Source organism: Solanum pennellii, chromosome 7 (genome assembly GCF_001406875.1).
Source record: "Solanum pennellii chromosome 7, SPENNV200".
Taxonomy (NCBI): domain Eukaryota; kingdom Viridiplantae; phylum Streptophyta; class Magnoliopsida; order Solanales; family Solanaceae; genus Solanum; species Solanum pennellii.
In genome coordinates this window covers 61371687-61380488 of record NC_028643.1, presented here as the reverse complement: position 1 = coordinate 61380488, position 8802 = coordinate 61371687, and the positions used below count along the sequence as shown (strand labels likewise).

The following is an 8802-nucleotide window of genomic DNA, read 5'->3' as shown; positions in this document are numbered from 1 at the left end:
AGATAGAATTTTGTTCTTTCTTAAAAGAACATCAAGCTTCCTAAAGGGTGCTAGTTCAATGTAAACAACTATTAAAAAAAGAATACAACTCCATTTGCTTAATACAGTTTTAATTAATTTACAAATTAAAATTGATTATGCTTTAAAAATAAGATGGGTGAATAAAAAACATAGCTAACTCCATATCTAAATATGTGGTGTATAAAAGACACATTATATATTATTAGTCTGAAAGTAAATCAATTTGTGTTCGATACCAACAAGTGAAATTATAGGGAAAATACATTAAATGTTATTTGCATGTCATAATAATAGTAAGACTCAAGGTTTGGACTCTTACAAATAAATTTAAGTGAAGTCAGTCAACTTTCTTCTACATCTGTTATAACACAAATTGTCTTAAATAAGTCTAAAAACTTTATAGTGTTGTAATTTGATTATTATTTTCAGTTAGATTCATAAAATATGTTTTTCCTATGATTAAACTAGATGACTTTACAAGTTTTGTAATCAACCTTTAGATTCTACATCTTATTTCTTATGTGAAGATATGCATAAATTTTTTATTTTTAATTGTTTCTAGTTAATTTATATTTTATAAAAAATAATTGTTATATAATAAAAATTTACCTGTTTACTCTATTTAGTTTCTTATTAAAAAAAATGCAATAAAATAGTAAATTCTATGTTACTTATTTTCTGAACATATACTAGAGGCTCAAAGATAGATATTATTTAGGCCAATTCCAACATAATTTTTGGTGGAACTTTTCATAATTTTTTCCCCTGTAATATCTAAAGAATATAAAATAATCTCAAGAAAATGAAGAAAAATATTTAAACAGTCAAATGAAACGAAACTTGTAATATCGTTCTTATAATAAAAGCATTTATTGCATATGAATTTAGGTCCTCAATTGGACTGCAAAAACTACAAACTTAAACAAAATAACTCTTAGTCCATTGTCAAAATGGTAGACACTAATAGTTTTAGGCAAACTTTTAGGAGGAATCCATAGTTTTCTTTTGGGAACAAACTTTCGCATCCACACATGCTTCCCGTTGATATTAAATTTAGCTTTGGAATCATCTTTGAGAATAAACTCAATAATTTCAGGCACAAGAAACATGATTCGAGCATAAAGAGCTTGTTCATGAGAATGCAGTCTCCAAAATATGATTTAAAGAATTCCCTGATTTCCCATTCAGCAACAGGATAGCCCTTGGATCGGAGAAAGTAACAAACATGGTACGTTCTTCATCTGGTACATACTCTCCGTTCATCCTTAAAATAAGACATGTCACCTCCATGTCCTAATTGAGAAAATATTTCAATTGACATGTTTCTATCCGTCAAAGTTTGTTCAAAACTTGTTTTCAAAGATTTCTCCATAATATCTAACAATGCAATGAAACAAACCTCATTTACAAATCTTTCTTATCCCACTTGTTGATGGAAAAATAAGAGCGATAATTTCCTTTTTAGTGAGGTTTTGAGTTAGCAAAATCTCACTTGCATAAGTTGAGGACAGGAACTGAATGTTTTCAATGCTAATATATTTGAGACATGTTTCACCCTCATCAGCAAGTTGATTTTAATTAAAAAATGAGGTAAGGATAATATTTTTTTGATAACATCCGTGCAACGATATGTTCTCTCCAACCAAATCCACAATGCCAATGTTTGCATTGATTCAAAAGGACCACACAAGAGGTCAATAACTAAAACATAATAAAGTTTTCTGTCAATCTTATGAAAAAGTTTGAATTCCTCCTTGGTGATTTGAAAAGTTGTATCAGTCATACCAACTCGCGTTTAAAGTGAAATACCCTGAAAATATCACAAATTAAATTAGAAATGATTAAGATAAAAAAAAAAGGCATTCCTAATTATACAATTGAAAACAAAAAAAGAGAAATTGACTAACAAGGTTACAGTATGAATAAGACAATTGTGTGATCTAATCAAAGATTCAACTTTTGTGTTGTAAGGTAACGAATAAAAATTCTATGATAAAATCAAGAAAGAAAGAAAAATAAACTAAAGGCAAAATTTATATGAGGATTAAAAAGGCTCATTCTTGAAACCTATAACTAAATCAAAGGGGGTATTTCAAGAACCTATTGAGAATTGCACATTTTCATCTATATAGAGATTTAACCATATTCAAAATCAAGTAAAGTTTAGACTACATAAAAGGATAAAAGAACAAACCAAATGGTAACGTCAAGAGAAGGTTGTTCTCAAGAACTCAACTTGATAGATAACTTGACAACCCAATCCACCAACCTATTTATCGATGAAAAATATTTACCGAGCAAGGGTCTAATGAAGTTGGTCTTATTTCTATACAACCAAAATAAAAGAAAGTAATTACAATTTTAAAAGCATTTACAAAAAGTCTTGAGCAGTAATTATAACTTTGGAAGTATTTCAGGAAAAGTCTAGAGTAGTAACTACGACATCGAAAGCATTTATGAAAAAACTCTTGTATGGTAAATTGAAATTAATGCACCTTTATAGAAATCTTGTTGAGAGAACTTCACATGTCATGTACAAGAAATGGTGAGAACATAAAATAACAAAACTATCTATACTTTTTTACGGTAATCCCGAAGTGTAAAAAGATGCAACACTTTCTTTTTTTTCTTTTGAATGAACTTTATTTGGTTAACATAGAGAGAAATTATTCTAATAAATACAAGTATTTTGAATGATTTGATATATAAATAAATAATTTGATATCATGATTATACTCCACATTCTATGATAGTCACCTTAATGAATCATGTATTCTAAAAAACCTGTTAGATAACATAAATTTTGTTGACTCTAGTATAAATTAGGTAGAACCACTATGGTTGAGTGTTCAGAATCTTAATTCAAAAGAGACTACCACTAATTATTTTAATAAAATGAATCATCCATGTATCACAAACTTCTAGATTTATGTTCTGTGATTACTCATACTTGTCGAAAGACAACAAACATGCATTATATTTTTTTTGGTAATTTATCAAAAATCCAATATATTTTATGAAAATGACATATTTGCTCTTAGGAAATACATTATTTGTTGTGAAATTACTATGTGCGCAAATGTTAAAACTATTTTTCCTTGACATAATTTGTTCAAAGGTGAAACTCAAAGCTTGTGTATTTACTACTCTTTCAAAATGGGGAGGAAAGTAGTTCAACGCGTCTTTATTATTCATCAGATAATTATTAATGTTCCTCAATGGAAGAAGTTATCAATTTTAGTTATGTTATTACTTAACTCATTTAATAGAAAGAATGTAATTTAGTTCATATGGTTCAATCCTCAAGTTTATTTCCGTGATTGGAAATACCTTGTAATTAGGTTTTGTAAGATATTTCATGATCCAAATTATAATATGAGTTGGTTTTCTTGCAATGACGGTAACAGCTCGCAAAGTTGTGCGCTTAAGATCTAAATTGTTCATGATAAGTGTATCATCTTGGGCAGGGTGATGTCTTAATAGATCATGAGTTTAAAGGTACATTTCCAAGTGTATAAAATATATCATTTGTGATTTAGGATCATAGCGGACCGGTAGCACTAAGTCAAGTTTATATCTTTTATGTTGGTTAAATTTTGTATGTGTTCATGTATGGGTCAATTTCAAACAATTATATCTCCCACCATATCAAGATTTAGTGGTTCATGACCTTCTAAAGTGTTGGGTATGTAGCGAGAATTGATGGGAAACAGAGGGAAGGAGAGGAATTTGAAAAGTTGAGAACTTGAAGAGTTGGAAACTTGAAAAGTCCTTTTATTCTTTAATGAAAAGGCATTTGTTCCTCATCGGTGATGGAAAGAAAAATAGGAGAGTTTAAATACAGAAAAACTCCTATTAATTGTTAAAAGGGTTGGATTATCTAAAATATACACAACATTATGCTTTGCATTATAATAGATATCCTGCTGTGATTGAAGGATATAGTGATGCAAATTGGATCACCGGGTCAAATGATGTAAAATCTACGAGTGTTATGTGTTCATACTTGGTGGAGGAGCAGTCTCTTGGGAATCGTCCAAAAAAGAAATGTATTGCTCGCTCCACAATGGAATCTGAATTCATTGCTTTAGATAAGGCTGGTGAAGAAGCTGATTGGCTCCGGAATTTCCTAGAGGATATTCCATTCTGGCCCAAACCAGTTGGACCAATTTGCATACATTGCGATATTCAAGCAGCAATAGGTAGGGCAGGGAGCGTTATGTACAACGGGAAGTCTCGTCATATACGACGGAAACATAACACCATAAGACAACTGCTCTCTAGTGGAATTATCATAATTGACTATGTAAAGTCAAGCGATAATGTGTCAGATCCACTAACGAAAGGCCTAGTGAGAGAGGCAGTTGAAAGATCATCTAAGGGAATGGGTTTACGGCTTAGGACAAGTCAGTATGACGGTAACTCTATCTAGAAGATTGGAGATCCCAAGAGCTAGATTCAAGGAGAAAAATAAAGTTGTGGCAGACGGTTCAACATTGTCAATTAACTCAATCCATTCTCATGATTAACACAATGTTCAGGAACAAGGTTAAGACTTTAAGGCTTGTTAATGAGGTAATAAATCTTAACGTTTTTCATGATTTGCTAAGTTTGGTAGATTTGACCAAATAGTGTATCTATGAGATGACATGGTTAGAAATCACCTATGTGAGTGTGAAGTGGAAGCCGCTTCAAAGAGAATTTTGTCTCAAAAGCCTATTCTCTATACACTCATGAAATCAGGAGCTGTTCATGGCTGAAACGAACACAACAGTAAGAAGTATAAACAATAAAGGGTTAATTGTGTGACATATGGTTGTCTAGGTATACACCAAAGTTTGACGGTACAAAGATATCACATCTACTGATTGACCGAGTATATCCGACATATGTTCACTACGGAAAGTCCAAGGGGAAACCTACTTATCCAGATGCAATTAATCCTTGCCTGTAAAGTACACAATTGTACGTGCATTCCTATGTTATAGCCATTCCCCAAATGTGGGGGATTGTTGGGTATGTAGCAAGAATTGATGGGAAATAGAGGGAAGGAGAGGAATTTGAAAAGTTGAGAACTTGAAGAGTTGGGAACTTGAAAAGTCCTCTTATGCTTTAATGAAAAGGCGTTTGTCCCTCATCGGTGATGGAAAGAAAAATAGGAGAGTTTAAATAAAGAAACACTCCTATTAATTGTTAAAAGGATTGGAAAGAGGGACCCCCCTCACGCCGTCGTCGTCGTCGCTCGCTCGTCTCGTCTCGGCTTCGGCTTCATCTTTGGCAAATGATCGAGGCCAAAAAATGTTTTCACTTAATTAGTTGATAAAAGAAGTTGAAACCGAAATATTTCAACTTTTTGGTTGACTAGCCCGACACGACTCGGATCCGCGCGCGATCCATTTTATTTTGAACTTTCCCATTTTATTTGAATTTCCAGCCATGACTGTTCTGAAAGGTTGCAACTTTCAGGAACACTCAGTACCATTTGAAAGGTTGAAAACTTTCATTAATGGTCGTGTGAATTCTGAAAAGGGTTGCAACCTTTCAGAACATATTGTTGCCTATAAATACTACTCAATCTTCATAATATTTCCTAACGAATTTTCTGATCTTCTTCTTCTTCTTCTGCACACATTTTTGTTCGTGTACTTTCCTATTTTGGATTGATTTGCTGATAGTAGAGTTTTTGGTATCTACACTCTGCTGATTAAGATCATTTTACCCTGGGAGGTTATATTCCAAATCAAACCTCGGATACTAGAGGGGAATAATTTCTTTAAGGGGACACAGTGAGTTCAGTGGACTTGATCTTTTTCCGATTTAAAAGATTTTTTCAAATTCTGGTACGTTCTTACAGATTTTAGTTATATTTCTGTTCATCTCTCTTACTGGTTTTATAAATTTCAGTTACTTCGTGTTTCTGAACAATTTATTAGAATCAGTGATTTCTGGTTTTGATAACACAGATCGCTTGCAATCTTAAGGAAATTATTATTTTTTAATCTGTGTTTCTGGTGGAGACAAAATCTTCGTGATTTTATACTCCTTTAAGTCTGCAGTCATAGTATATTGCTTACTTAGATTGTATCAATTTTTGTTTATCAGAAATGGCAAACAATGGTGTTACAGTGGTTGTTGCTGCACCAACCCGAACTCTTGTACCACAAGCAGAGAAACCGGGTAAATTCACAGGTGTGAATTTCAAAGGATGGCAGCAACGAGTATTTTTCTGGCTTACCACTCTTGGTCTGCAAAAATTTACAAGTGAAGATACTCCAGTTCCTGCAGATAATATGCCAGACAGAGAAAATTTCATGATTATTGAAGCATGGAAACAGGCAGACTTCCTATGTAAAGGCTACATTTTGAGAGCTTTAGAGGATGATTTATATAATGTCGATAGTGCAATAACAACTTCAAAAGAGTTGTGGTATGCACTTGAGAAGAAATATAAGACAGAAGATGCATGCTTGAAAAAGTTTATGGTCGCAAAGTTTATAGACTATAAAATGGTAGATAGTAAAACTGTTGGATCACAAGTGCAGAAACTTCAATTTATTCTCCATGATCTGATTGCTGAAGATATGGTAGTAAATGAAGCTTTTCAAGTGGCTGCAATGATCCAGAAGTTGCCTCCTTCGTGGAACGATTTCAAGAATTATCTAAAGTACAAGCGTAAAGAACTGAAGCTTGAAGATCTTGTGATTCGGCTCAAGATTGAGGAAGATAACAAAAACGCTTAAAAGAAGTCGCGTAAGAGTTCAACAATCATTGGAGTTAATATTGTTGAACAGTACCTACCAAAGACAAAAATAGAAAGAAGTTCAACGGGCAGAAGTCAGAACAGGCGAAGAAGAAATTCAAAGGCAACTGTTACAATTCTGGCAAGGCTGGTCATAAGTCTTCTGATTGTCATGCTCCAAGAAGGAAAAAAACAAAGGCAAAGGCAAAACTCAAGCAAACATCGTGGAGAAGATGGAAGAAGCAGATGACTTGTATGCAATGATATCGGAGTGTAACTTAGTTGGAAATCCCAAGGAGTGGTTTCTCGCCTCAGGTGCCACAGACATATTTGCTCTGCGAAAGAAACTTTTGCTACATACACTCCTGCTGAGTACAATGAAGATTTATTCATGGGAAACACAGCAACAATAAGGATTGCACGAACTGGGAAAGTAATGTTGAAAATGATATCCGGCAAGGTGTTGACATTGAACAATGTTCTGCATGTCCCTACTATTAGGAAGAATTTAGTTTCTGTTGCACTACTCGTTAAGAACGGGTTTAAATGTGTCCTAGTTAGTGATAAAGTTGTAGTAAGTAAGAATGAAATGTTCATAGGAAAGGGCTACCTCAATGAGGGTCTTTTCAAACTAAATGTAATGGTTGTTGACACTATTAATAAAAATTCTTCTTCTATTTGCTTAAGGGAGTTAAGTGATTTATGGCATGCCCATTTGGGACATGTAAATTACAAAGCCTTGCGAAAATTAGTTAATCTAGAAGTATTGCCTAATTTAAATGTGATAAGTCGAAATGCAAAATTTGTGTGGAAAGTAAGTTTGTTAAACATCCTTACAAGTCTGTTGAAAGAAATTCTAAAACTTTAGACTTAATTCACACAGATATATGCGATATGAAGTCAACACCATCTCGTGGTGGGAAACAGTATTTTATAACTTTTATTGATGACTGCACTCGATTTTGTTATGTATATTTGCTTAATAGTAAGGATGAAGCAATTGATGCATTTAAGCAATACAAAAATGAAGTGGAGAACCAATTGAATCTAAAGATAAAAATGATTCAGAGTGATAGGCGTGGAGAATATGAATCTCCTTTTGCAGAGATATGTTTGAAATATGGTATTATTCATCAAACTACTGCACCTTATACACCACAGTCAAATGGTTTGGCAGAACGGAAGAATAGAACATTAAAGGAAATGATGAATGCCTTAATGATAAATTCTGGTTCACCGCAAAACCTTTGGCGGGAAGCCATCCTTACAGCTAATTAAATACTCAATAGAGTACCCCATCGAAAAACACAATCAATTCCATATGAGTTGTGGAAAGAAAGAAAACCCAACTTGAAATATTTCAAAGTATGGGGGTGTTTAGCCAAGATAGAGGTTCCTTATCGAAGAGGATTAAAATTGGACCCAAAACAGTAGATTGTGTCTTTATTGGATATGTTGTGAACTAGTAAAGCCTGTCGATTTTTGGTTTACAAATCTGATAATCCTGAGATTCATGTTAATACGATAATTGAATCAGATAATGCAGAGTTCTTTGAAAACATTTATCCGTATAAAACTAGAAGTGAGTCAATAAGTGAAAGACCTAAACGACCACGAGAAGAATCAATGGAAAATATTCTAACTAGTGAGGAACCTAGGCTTAGTACTCGGCAACGAAAATCTGCTTCTTTCAGACCAGATTTCGTAGCACTATTGCTTGAAAATGAGCCTCAAACATTTAAAGCAGCTATGTCTTCGCCTGACTCAACTTATTTGAAAGAAGCAGTCAACAGTGAGATTGAATCAATTTTAAGCAATCACACTTGGGAATTGGCTTATCTTCCTCCAGGATATAAACCTTTAGGATCAAAGTGGATCTTCAAAAGGGAAATGAAACCTGATGGGACTATTTACAAATATAAGGCTAGACTGGTAGTCAAAGGGTACAGACAAAAGGAAGGTCTGGACTACTTTGACACATACTCTCCAGTAACAAGGATAATATCAATTAGGATGTTAATAGCACTAGCAGCAGTGAATGA

The 8802-nt window shown here is 33.3% G+C and overlaps 1 pseudogene; it reads right to left on the bottom strand.

The window, feature by feature from the left end:
* Positions 1 to 905: 905 nt before the first annotated feature.
* On the bottom strand, positions 906 to 1804 carry LOC114078020 (annotated as a pseudogene).
* Between the last annotated feature and the right edge of the window lie 6998 nt (positions 1805 to 8802).